This window comes from Corylus avellana, chromosome ca1 (assembly GCF_901000735.1).
Source record: "Corylus avellana chromosome ca1, CavTom2PMs-1.0".
NCBI lineage: Eukaryota > Viridiplantae > Streptophyta > Magnoliopsida > Fagales > Betulaceae > Corylus > Corylus avellana.
The window spans coordinates 32,230,609-32,244,092 of record NC_081541.1 but is presented as its reverse complement, the minus strand read 5'-3'; positions in this window follow the sequence as shown (position 1 = coordinate 32,244,092).

Genomic DNA, 13,484 nt, shown 5'->3' with positions numbered 1-13,484 from the left:
TGAAATTTTGATCCAATTTCTCAATAGTGCTACGTGGGCAGCCTTATCTTGTATTACTTTCAAACATGATCTTATCTTAACTTCATTAAGTTTACAATTGTAAGTTTCTTACTGGCCATAAAAAAAAAAAAAAAGAACACATTCATGAATGACTCTCGTTATCTCAAATCAACCTTGTTGTCCTGTCACAAATCTTAGAAATCAAATAGCTTCCACGTAATGTTACATTTCATTTTTATTTATCATACTCATATTGCACCGGTTTATATGACATGTTTTAAGCGACTTACATTTTTGTTGTTTTAAGTAGAGGAGTGCTACGATTTTTTCTAGTGTTCTCCTAATCCTACATAGATATTGTTTTCTAAAAAAATAGATTTTTTTTTTCTTATCCAATTAGTCTCTCATAGTTTTTTTAGTCTCTGATACCATGTTGAAATAAAATACTAAAATATAAAAAGAGAAAGAAAAGAGAGCGGAAGCAGAGAGAGACGTATGTGCTACATCTTGTATATTCACCGTATCAATCAATATTACATAACTCTCTATTTATAGAAAGACAATGAGTAGTGACTAAAAAACCCAAATTAAACCCTAAAATACATAAGGAAAGAAATAAACCCTACATTACAAATTAAATAACGAAAATATAAAATATTCTAACAAAGGAAATAATATATTATAACAAAAACAATATAAACATAAGATCATGAAAAGTGAAAACACAATGAGAAGCCATAACATTTCTCTTTTAAGTCGTTAATTTTATAAGTCACTTAAAATACGTCATATTAACTCATGTGATATTAATATAAAATACAGTATTATTTCATTTTTATTTTATCATTATCCCATTATGGTGTCGTGACTTTTTTAGTTAAACGGGTTTTCTTGGATCTAGAAGAAGACTTTGCATAAAATTATTGTATGATCAACACAAAAATGTGCCAAACAAAATTTCCAATCATGTCTATCTATCCATTCATTGAACTTTATTCTATGATGGGGAAAACTAGAAATTGTTTATTTTTGACACCCACACCGATTGAACAGGAACCATTCAATCCTTCCAGCTTTCCTCACCTTCGTCTGAGTGGTGTCGGGCTGCGATTATATGTCGGAAAGTGACAGATTGATGACACGACTTAATGAATAGGAGCCACGTGTTATCATGTCGTTACCCCCAATACGACCTCTGGTCCCTATTCGACGACATCCCACGAAGAATTCAATGATACACATTTCTTGTCGTGACTCAAAAATGTCTCAAACGTTGACCGGTTGTTTAGGTTATGAATAAATTAATTTGCCATTAAGCCGAATCCACAGATAAGATCCCGAAACCGAGAGTGTCTATTTTATGATTTAAATTTTATTTTGCTGCATCTAATGATATATAGCGTTATATATTTGTTTACGAAAATAATTTGCTTTGATTTGTATTAAATTAATATTTACCACTCTTTTAAAAATTGCAACGGATAAGAAAGAGCTATATTAAGGATCATTATTAATTTGATTTATTTTGGTAACTACTAACAGCTATTAATTGATATATTAAGGATCATTACCACTAAGTAAGCGGTTGGAAATAATTTATTCAGGTAACAAACAATTTGAAATCATAATATATACGAATATAAACTTGTTAATATGTGTAGTCAACGCTTAATTTGATTCCCTCAAAGTTCAAATAATATTGAAAAAAACTTTATGTGTCACGATTGTCCCATATATGTATTAGGCCTACCTTGATTGTTACCAAAAAAAAAAAAAAAAAAAACTTTAATTAGTGTAATTCCCAATGGAACATTTATGAGATGGTTCTGTTTTACTTTTATTTAATGATGTATACTTATATAGGGTGTCACATTATTTAAAAATTTTAAATGATATATCAACATATTTATTATGGGTCAACATATATGTCATTAAATCTATAAAATTTAATCTAAATCATAAAATGAATCCTCTCTATTTCACATATTCCCTTTGCAAAGTGCATAAAAACAAGAGTAATGTATTTTGGAGAGGGAATATGTGAAATAGTGATAAAATAGTGGTGTAATATATATCATTACCCTAACTAAAAGCATTAACTCGGTGCTTATTTTGGAATTCTACTACACTTGGCTAAGTTATTGCTTTGACTATAAGTTATTTACAAATTAATATGTCAGTTTATATTTTTTGTAAGATATTGAACACAAAATTCTATATCTCATTTTCTCTTGTAAAAAGTAATGTTTAAACCAATAGAAATTCATTTTTTTTTTTAAAAAAAAATACCAATACTAGATAACATTTGTTTAGGGGATATGCTAGAATCCAATAAAAACTCCATATTTTGCACATAAAAGTCTATGTGGCAAGATGTCACATCATCTTGTTTTTGTTTTGTCTTTTTCCCTCCACACAAAAAAAAAAAAAAAAAAAATGATGTGTCATCTTGTCATGTGGACTTTTATGGGCAAAATGTGGAGTTTTTATTAGATTTTAGCATTTTTCTTCGTTTTGCTTCTGCTACATGTTTTCTTTGTGTTTCTTTTGTGTCCTCCAAAATTGATGGGACTTTAAAATCGCAATTGAATTTGTGATAGATCGCTATTGAATTTTGATCCAATAGTTATTTTTGGATAAACACAAAAAAATTAAATAAATTAAATAAATTAAATTAAATTAAATTAACATTGATAGAACCGAATACAATTATACAAACACCTATATATGGCTACGAAGACCCGATAGCCTTATCAAAGCTACACTACTACTAAAGCCCAAGAAAGGGCCTGCTGCAAGAGTCCAAACCACCACGGCCCAAAAGGGCCTCATTCTAAAAGAAGGAGCTTTCTCTCTCTCTTCCTCCCCATTGCTCTCTCTGTTTCTTCCTTTTTTACAGATTTTAAAGAAGACTCAATCTGGGTGTTTCCAGATCCAACAAGTAAAACTCTTGATGAATTCGAGCATTGTAGGGGTTGGGGCGAAGTCTGTCATGCGTAGCCATGAACCAGTCCGTTGAAAAATGTCAAAAACACTGAGGAATCACGTGATCTGGTTCCTGAATCCGGGCATACTGCATCAATGACTGACACTGCTTTCTTACAGAATTCCCAACAGATGGCATAGACAACACCCACTGTAAGATCGTACACTTCAAGACTAGTAGGCTGTCATAAAGCGAGAACCAATTTCCGAGCCATTTCGTAAAATCCAAGTTGACGAATATCACGTTGCGAGGCGACGTTGTGAGACATTATGAAGATTGCAGAGATTTTCCTACATATTTCAAACCCATGGCATTCATGCATGGGATGGGACCCATTTTCTGTCGGCCGGGTTAAGCCCTCAACATATTTCAAACTTTGTGCATAATTCACCTTATCCCATTCCCGACACGCCGGCACTAAAATCGTAACATATATATCATCTCACTCTATAACTGATATTCACAGTCGCTCATTGAGAGCAATTTTGTTTTCTTCTTTTTTTTGTGGCTCTACTCATTTAATAATGCATATATGTTGAATTTAATGTTCCACATGACATGACATATATAGTATTTATTAGACTCTTAAAGTTATGAGATTATTTATGACCTGTATCCCTCAAATTTCTCAGGAATTCGAGGGTATCAAATTCCTAATTTGGACAATTGATTTTCATCCAACGGATTAGATTAGTCTACAAATAAAATATTATTAAAAAATTATTTATATTTAAGAAAAACAAATCAAAATCAAAATAATAATAAATTAATTAAAATTTTTAAAAGAAATGGCCACCCCAAAGGGCTAAGGCCTTTTTTTTTTTTTTTTGACATGTCCACACAAGAGGGAGAAATGAAAAATTCAAACTAGTGACATTTGCTTCATAAGGCGTAGTCCCCAACCGATTGAACTACCCATTGGGGATACTTTGATAAGAAGTTGAGTTATAAAGGAATAAATGAAACTGATTTCTGGTGTTTATGCTTTAAAAAAAGAATTAAAGAAGCAATATTTGATCGATTCTAGTATGTTTCTTTTTATTAATTTATTGTGAAATTCATGATAGTTAAGATCTTGGAAGTTATAGTATGTTATGTCAATTTTATGTTTTACATGAGGTATCAGAACCTGAATTATAACTTTCATGATTTTTCATTAATAAATATGTTTAATATATTCTTAATCAAATCTGTATCTATCGTAATTTATTTTTGCTTATGCAAATGTGATGTTTTGTATGTGTCACTTGCATATGCAAAATTAAAATGACTAGATGCTAAGATGAGGTTTCTATGTAAAATTATAGTACATTGAATTTGGAATGCCTTTATTTATGCATTGTTGGTTGCTAATATATTCAGAAGCCATTTTGGTACATTGAATTTGTATGTCTTTATTTTCGTATGATTAACCGAGTTCTTTCTTTTACTGTGCTTTTTTTTTTTTGAAAAACAAATCATTTTATTGAATCAGCTCTGAGGAACCAGAACATTACGCTCTGCCTCAATTATCAATCGGATACAAGACGGAGGATCACACCCCCAAACATTGTCCATACAATTGTGTAGGGCCTGTTGGGCTAAGACATGAGCAGCCCTATTAACTTGTCATGGGACAAAATTCATTTGCCAGCTCGGGAAAGAATTTAGAGATTGCCGAATGTCTTCCACAAGCTACCCTCTCCAACTATCACCTGGTTCAGTAGGGTTTATCGCGTCCGCCAAAACTTTCGCATCACTCTCCAGAACCACTCTGAGTAAACCCAGTTCTTTGCTTAGCTCAATAGCCAGTAACACTACCCAAGCTTCCGCCGATGTAGGATCAACCCTCCCCGATCTCAACTTGCTCTTGCCTGCACACATGTTCCCCATATGATCCCTTATAACTGCCCCTAGACCCACCCTCCCATTTTCCTTATCAATCTCTGCATCACAATTCACCTTATACCATTCTTGGGGGGTGGCCGTTCACTTTGGTGCCACAGTGTGACCCGATGAAGAGCTCTCCTGAGATTGTACATTCTGTGCATGTTGGAATGCCTCTATCCCATGTTTAGCTTGCTGAAAGACCATACTGGGGTGCAAAAAGGATCCCTCTTGAATAAATGCATTACGCCTCAACCAGATTCTTCTGGTCACTCCTACAAATTGTTGAAACTCCACCGTGGAACATTTCCGAAACATATCTTCAACCACGAACAGAAAATCTGGTTCATGATAGTAGCTCTTCTGAAAAATAACATTTCCGGCACTCCAGACATCCCTTGCCAAACCACATTGCCACAGAATGTGAAATGTAGTTTCAGCCTCAGTTTCATAAAAAGGGCACGTAGGATCATAAATGAGTTTTCTGCGACACAGATTGTCGCGAGTTGGGAGAATATCCTTACAAGCTTTCTACAAAAATTTTTTTTCCTCCACTGGAATGTTTAGTTTCCATAAAGCCCACCATATAAGACTGGTGCTAGCCCGAGAGGAACCCTCTGCTTTTGTCGCTAGTTCCTTTTCCTTCTGAGAGTGGTAAGCACTTTTGACCGAAAAAACACCAGCAGCTGTTCCTCGCCAAATTTGTTTATCTTCCTAGTTCAAATGACTTATAGGAATTGATAGGATGGCATCAATCTCCCCCTGTGTAAAGATCTGGTCCATGAGGGGTTTATTCCACCATCTTAATTCCTCATCGATGAGTTTCTTCACCGTATCCAGCGGGTCAAGCACCCTTGGGACTGATTACACCATAAATGTAGCTAGACATGGCAGCCATTTATCCCCCCAAATACGAATTGAAGTACCAGTCCCAATCCTCCATATTAATCCCTCCCGAACAAGGTCACTCGAGCTATGGATACTCCTCTAAGCAAAAGAAGGTTTAAGCCCAAGAGGAGCCTCAAGAATCGAACACTCAGGATGATACTTGGCTTTAATAATTTTAGCAATTAGGCTATCCGGTGCTTTCCACATTCTCCAAATTTGCTTGGCTAAAAGAGCTTTATTAAAGCATGATAAATCTATAAAATTTAAGCCTCCCAAAGCTTTAGAAAAGCTCATTTTCTCCCAACTTATGTCCCCAAAAAAACCTTGCCATCAAAGAATTTATTTCCGAACAAAGGGATTTGGGAATTTTGAACATACTCATACAATACGTCGGAATTGCTTGGATTACCACCTTCAATAAAATTTCTTTTCCCGCGTTCGATAAGAATTTAATTGTCCAGTCTTGAAGATGTTTCCATACTCTCTCCTTAATGCTCTTGAAAGCTGTGATGCGTGAACGACCCACAATAACTGACAATCCCAAATAGGTATCGTAGCGATGAGAGGGTGAAATTCCCGCTACTCCTTGAATTATTTCCCTCACAACTAGAGGGGTATTTTTGCTAAAAAATATACCTGTTTTGTTGGTATTCATTTTCTGCCCAGATGCCATTTCGTATTGATGCAGAATAAAGTATAATTGATTCCATTGGGAAAGAGTAGGCTTGCAGAAAAGAAGGCCATCGTCTGCAAAAAAGAGATGGCTTAATTCCGAACCTTTTTTTGATGTGGGCACCCTTGTTAGCAAACCTTCCTTACGTGCCTTGTATAACATGGAACTCAAAGCTTTTACACACAATAAAAAAATATATGGTGAAATGGGATCTCCTTGTCGAAGACCCCTAGATGGGGAAATAAGCCCATGTGGAGTTCCATTGACAATAATAGAATACCGAACCGAACTAACACACATCATGGTAAGCGATATCCATTTCTCATTAAATCCCATTTTTCTCATTACGGCCTCCAAAAACCGCCATTCAACCCGGTCATAGGCCTTACTCATATCAAGTTTAATCGCCATATATCCTTTTTCCCCTTCATTCCTGTGTTCATCGTATGTAAAGTTTCGTAAGCAGCTAGAACATTATCCGAGATGAGTCGTCCCGGAATAAAAGCACTTTGAGTAGCATCAATAATAAGGGGAAGAATCATTTTAAGTCTATTCGCTAACACCTTAGATACAAGCTTATACAAAACTTTACATAAGCTTATTGGCCTAAATTCCGACACACTTTTTGGATGCTTCACTTTTGGGATTAATGCAACATGGGCAATATTCATCTCAATAGGCATCTGGCCAGAGTTTAATATATCAAGTATTACGCTACATACCTTAACTCCTATTGTCGGCCAATTTCTCTGAAAAAAAACATGCATTCCACCCACCGGGCCCGGTGTTTTTAACGGCGACATTTGGAATAGAGCAGCAGTAACTTTATTTGCTGTAAAAACTTTTGTGAGCTCCAAATTCATCTCAGCTACAACACAGCGAGTTATGGGCTGTATACAAGGGTTGCTATCACCTGCTCGACCACTTGTGAATAAGCTGGAAAAATATTGCATAAAGGCCTCTCCTACCTCTTTTGTCTTACTTCACATCACACCCTTCTCATCCATAATAGCCTCCACACAATTGCTGTGCCTTTTTGAATTAACGCAAGCGTGATAATATTTTGTGTTCCGGTCTCCGAATTTGAGCCACTCCTCGTTCACCCTTTGCTTCCATCACATCTCCTCCTTATCTAAGAGCCCCTGTAAATCCATTTGGATATGTTTTGCCTCATGGATATCCCCCTGGTCTTCAGATTGCAGCAGCCCCTTTAACCGTTTTTGCTTCTTTGAGATTTCGGTTTGAAGAAAATCTTGATTTTGTTGCTTCTAGAAATTTAACTCCCACATGCAACGTGACAGTTTTGTTTCCATCCCCTTCCAATTACTACCCAGTGGGCCCCCTTGCTTCCAAATTTAGTCAATGATGTCTTGGAATATTTTTTCTGATGCCCACCAAGCCTCATAACGAAAGCTATGACATTTTTTATATGGAGCAACTTTTCGAACTAAATGAAAAAATAGAGGGGCGTGGGCCGAGTTTGTACTTACATGCACGTTGTTCACCGTATACGGGAATAAATTTCTCCAAGCTGGATTAGCTAGCCCCCTATCAAGTCTTTCTCGAATAAGTCGTTCGCCTTCTTGACAATTGCTCCAAGTAAATTTGGGCCCACAATAACCCAAATCCGTTAATTCCCAATCCTCCAATGTTCGTTAGAATGCTTGCATGAGCCCCCATTGACGCATATTTCCACCACTTTTTTCCTACATCGTCAAAAATTCATTGAAGTTGCCAACACACATCCAAGGTATTGGAAGCAACCTAGCCAAATATTTCATTAATTCCCATGCCTCATAACATTTGGCTGTCTCCGGATGACCATAAAAGCCAGTAAATTTCCAATCTATTGAATGAGTATGGCTGTGTATGATCGCGTTAATGTGGCGGTGGCTGAAATTTTGAATTTCAACTCCGCTCACCTCCTCCCAAAGTAGCGTCAAACCTCCACTTTTGCCCACGCAATCACAACGAACATATTGTCATATCCCAATTTCATCCGAATACTTTCCATTTTTTTTTTTTTGTAGCTTGGTTTTCATAAGGAAAACTAAGTTGGGTTTCTTCTCCTTCACCATACGCCGAAGGTCATGAATTGTACGAGGGTTCCCAAGCCCTCGACAATTCCAACTCAATATTATCATTGCGGTCGGCGGGGCTGGATACCAGCCTCCGCCAATCCCAATCCATGTAAAGAATTTTTCAACTCATTCTTATTAGAATTTTTCTCTTCTTTTTTTCCTTTTCCATCACTCCCAATACCCATTTTCTTCCAAATATTTTGTAAGGTAGATGAAGCATCCTGCTGTTCATCTTCCCTCACCTTCCTCTTCCAAGAGCCCGCCAATCGCTTAGGTTCTCCCTTAGTTTCCTTTCTCCCCCTTGTAATTTCTGCATGTTTTCCTTGCATAGATTTTGCTACATCTGCCAGGACCGAGCCAAAATAGGACCCTCTAGGGCTAGAAAACGTTCCACGAAGGCCCATAGAATTCGGGCTTGGGTATTCTCACATCTTTGAATAGTCCACGGGCCAGGCACCAACACACGGTTTTTGGGTCAAATCTGTGGGCAGTAAATTCTTCACTATATCCGTTGGCTTTACTCCCTCATGATTGCGAATCCCTTTCTCATTTATTTTCATTGACTACTGTATCTCGCCATTACATCCCGGATATCCCTCATTATTTAGCTTTGTATTCGCAGAAAATCTTGTATCAAGATTCCCTTGATTCACGCCTGAAGATCCGCCCTCCCCTTTCTTGGATGAGTAACGTTGATTTTCTGGGATAACGCCTTCCCGCTCGTCATCTTCGTCGGAGCCAGAGAAATGGTGTTTCCGACCATGGCTCGTTCTGCTCTCCTGAGTTTTGCGCCTGGAAAAATCATCAGCTTTGGTCGGAACAGAGCTTGTATTTTCTGTTCTGGCAGTATTTCTTCCAAATATTTTTTTCAGATCTTCTTGTCGGTGATGATGCTCTAAGCCATGGACCGAACCTAGGGGTGTCATCCTTATTCCGGAGGTTGCTTCTATTCGGGCACCCTTCCTTTCCATGGGTGATGACTCCACATTGAAAACAAAATTTTGGAAGTCTTTCATATTGAAAGGCCACCAAGGTTTGTTTCCCTTCAAAATTCATCAATCGTCCCCTTGGTAGAGGTTTCGACAGATCGATTTGAATCTTCACCCGTAAAGATTCTCCCAGCCGATACCATCTGAATCAGTGTCCACCTCCTCTACAAGACCAACTGAAGCTCCAATTTTTAATCCCACCTCTCTCCCCATAAGTGCTAAGGGCAGATTCAACATTCACACCCAAAATGATGCTTTGTCAAAATTAAGATCCCTAGGGGAAATTCTTCCATCAAAATCCTCATCCAAGAAAAGATAGCCTTCAAAAACTCAGGGTCTCACTTCCAATACACGTTTTTTGTCCCTCCCATGTTCAAATTCAATCAAAAATAGATTATCTCCAATCACTTTGAAAGTTAGATCCGCAGACAGCCTCCACCATCGCATAAGCTCCTTCTTGATTGTTTCTTTGCTCACTATATGATCTGTCACTAGTTTGCCCACAATACACGATTTTCTCCTCGTGAAGGCCCCTTGCACATTATTTGCCTGAATAGCAATCTCAATGCCATCTCCATTCGACAGAGACAATGCTTCCCACAGTTTCGAAAGATCATCCGCCATTGCGCTTAAAGAATACCCGGTCATCAACCAAATATTTCCTTTCCACGATCTCAAAAAATCATGAAAAAACAAATCCTTCTCCTCCAGGTCTAAACTAGAGAGAAAACGTTAACAATATTGGAACGGTAAAAACCAGAAAACAGCACCAACAAAAGTTCTTTGGTTAAGAAACTTGTAAGCCTAAAAATCAGCCAACACCCACTTCCACCTTCTCCCTAATAGAATACAGACAAAACAGTAAGCGCCACCTCAAAGGTTACACCAACCATTGCCCCTTTTAGGTTCTTCAAAGCTGGAAAAATTTCATAGCAACCTAAATCAATCGGGTTAGTCATAATATATGTGAGTATTCCTTTCTTTTACTGTGCAAAACTCTTGGTGCACAGTTTACAAATATCATTTAGTACAAATTATAAATATTGACAGATGCAAAAATTTTACATAAATATATTTGTTATTCGCAAAATTCATTGCTCCAAATTTATTGTTGCTTTAAAGAATTAAAATTAATGTTATGGCAGTAAATGTTTTGTCTTTAAGACATTGATTATTTTATTTCATGTGTTACTTTTGTTATTTATAAACACGAATATTTATGTCAATAAATGTTAAAAAGGCATATTATGACTATTCGGTTTACATTGTCATTATTTTGAATTGAGATCTATATTATGAAATAGTTTGGTGATCACCAAAGTGATGCAACTAAAAAGATTCAAAGATTTCAAGTCGTATGTTTGAAACTTAATATCTATATCCCAGGTATTAAGATAATGGCATTGCAAATTTTTGACCCTTTTTCTAATCATAAGAATATTTTGGATTGGCAGGTGCACCACCTTTCAAGTGACTGATAGACTGAGATATGATAATTAATATGTATCCTTAATTGAGAGTTGTAACCGAATACCCAAAGGTAACGGACCTATCAAATTATGGATACATTATTAATTATTGGTGAAAGGGAATCATCATAATGATTAAATTTTTAGTATATCGTAATTTTCACCCACAAGTGAATTGCGATAATGCTACTTATTGTTCGTTGAAATATTATTTTATGTTTGATAACTCAAAGCATTAATGTAGTGAGCATTTATTTAATTGAAGTGTTAGTCTTATTCGCTACATTTGCATACTTCATCTGTTGCGATTTTTAATGGAACAAATTTCTCAGACTAGTTTGAATAAGTTCAGTTTCACCTTAGTGTTATGAATCTTGATTTGATACTCCAAACTGAGAAACCGTATGCTATTACTGATTCAAGCAGTGCGGAAGAAAAGACTGTATTCAAGTCTCAACAAATTGAGCATTATGTTTATGTGGATGAGCATAACGAATAATATTAAGTAATTACTTTCTAATTGGGAAGAACGTTTTCGTTCAGCTAACAAGACTCTTATTGTGACATTGATGACTAAACTTACTACCATGAAATTTGATGGTAGATATGGGGATGCATGATCATATCCTTGAAATGACAATCTATCTGCTAAATTGAAGGTTCTTGGGATGAATGTGGATGAGTTCTTTCTCGTGCAAATTATCTTCATTTCCTTGCCTTCTTAGTATAGGCTATTTTAATTCATTACAACACTATTACAGATAAGTGAAATGTAAATGAATTGGCCAGTATGCTTGTTCAAGAAGAGGCAAGGCTTAAGCAACAAGAATATCATCTAGTTCACCATGTAAGTCAAGGAGCTAGAAATAAGCTTAAAAGTGGCAAAACGATAAAGTCAACTATAGTTAATGGACATCCTAAAGCAATTGAGGTTCATGAGAAGCAATAAAATAGTGTCAAGTGTCATTTTTGCAAAAAGTTTTGGCATGTTGAGAAAGATTGACAAAAACTTATGACATGGTTCAAAAAGAAAGGTAAACATTTAGCTTGTGTATGTTTCGAATCAAATCTCATTGAAGTTTCTTCCTATACGTAATGGATTGACTCAAGTTATAGTGTTTATGTTTTTATTTCGATCCATGGCTTTCTTTTTTGTTTGTTTCTAGATATTGGTTATTGCTTAGATTTGTTTTCAGACACTTTATGTTCCTTCTATTTCTCTAAATTTGGTTTCTTTGTCTAAACTTGATCTTGATGGCTATTACTTCACATTCCGTAATAAAATATTCAGTTTATTTTATTTTATTTTTTATTAAAAAAAATACTTCTTTTTTTGGTTTTGGGATTCTACGTGATGATTTGGATAAATTGAATCTTAATAGCCATTTTGCCGAATGCCTTTTAACCTTGCATCATAATGTTGGAACTAAACATAGCCCGATTAATGAGAAGTTCTTTTAACTCACCATTTTTTTGGTAGAGAAAAGTATTTTATTACTTTTATTAATGACTTTTTACGTTGCAGTTATATCTATTTGTTACATAAAAGAATCTCAGGCAGTGGATGACTTCAAGGTATACATTGCTGAGGTTGAAAGACAATTAGATAAAATAGTAAAGGTTATCAAATCAGATAGCGGCGGTGAGTATTATGGAAGCTATAATGGATTGGGTCAATGCCTACCCGATTTGCTAAACTCTTTAGAAAGTATGGCATTTGTACACATTACACCATGCCAGGTACATCTCAGCATAACGAAGTAGCTAAGTGGCATAATCGTAGTCTAATTAGTAATTTCTCTTTACCTATTTCATTGTGGTTGGAAGCCCTTAAGACCGCTTTATATTTATTAAATAGAGTTCATACTAAAGTAGTTTCAGAAACTCCTTTTGAACAGTAGACTAAAGACACCTACATGTTTGGGGTTGTCCAGCGGAAGCTAGAATTTACAATCCACATGAAAGGAAATTGGATTTCAAAACAATTAGTAGTTACTTTATTGATTATCTAGAAAAATCCAAAGGATATAGGTTTTAAAGTCCTACATATAGTACGAAAATTATTGAAACCGGTAATGCCAAATTCCTTGAGAATGGTGAAATCAGTGGGAGTGATAAACCACAAAATGTGGTTATTCAAGAAGTTAATGTACAAGTCCCACTATCCATAACTTCTTAAGAAGTTGTTCCTACAGTTGTACAATCGTTTGACAATTTTGAACAATAAGTTAATGATTGGTCACTCCATAATGAGATTATCACCAATTATAGAAAAAAATAACAAGAAATGGCGTTAAGGAGTTCTGAAAGAAAACAAAGATTCATTATTTCAAATGATTATGTGGTTTATTTACAGGAATCTAATTTTGATATAGGTAAGAGTAAGGATTTGGTTTGATTTTCATAAGCCATTGAAAGTAATGATTTTGTTAAATGCATTGATGTCATGAATGATGAGTTGAAATCAATGGACCAAAGTAAAGTCTGGGACATCGTTGAATTGCTTGAAGGATATAAGACAGTCGGTGTAAA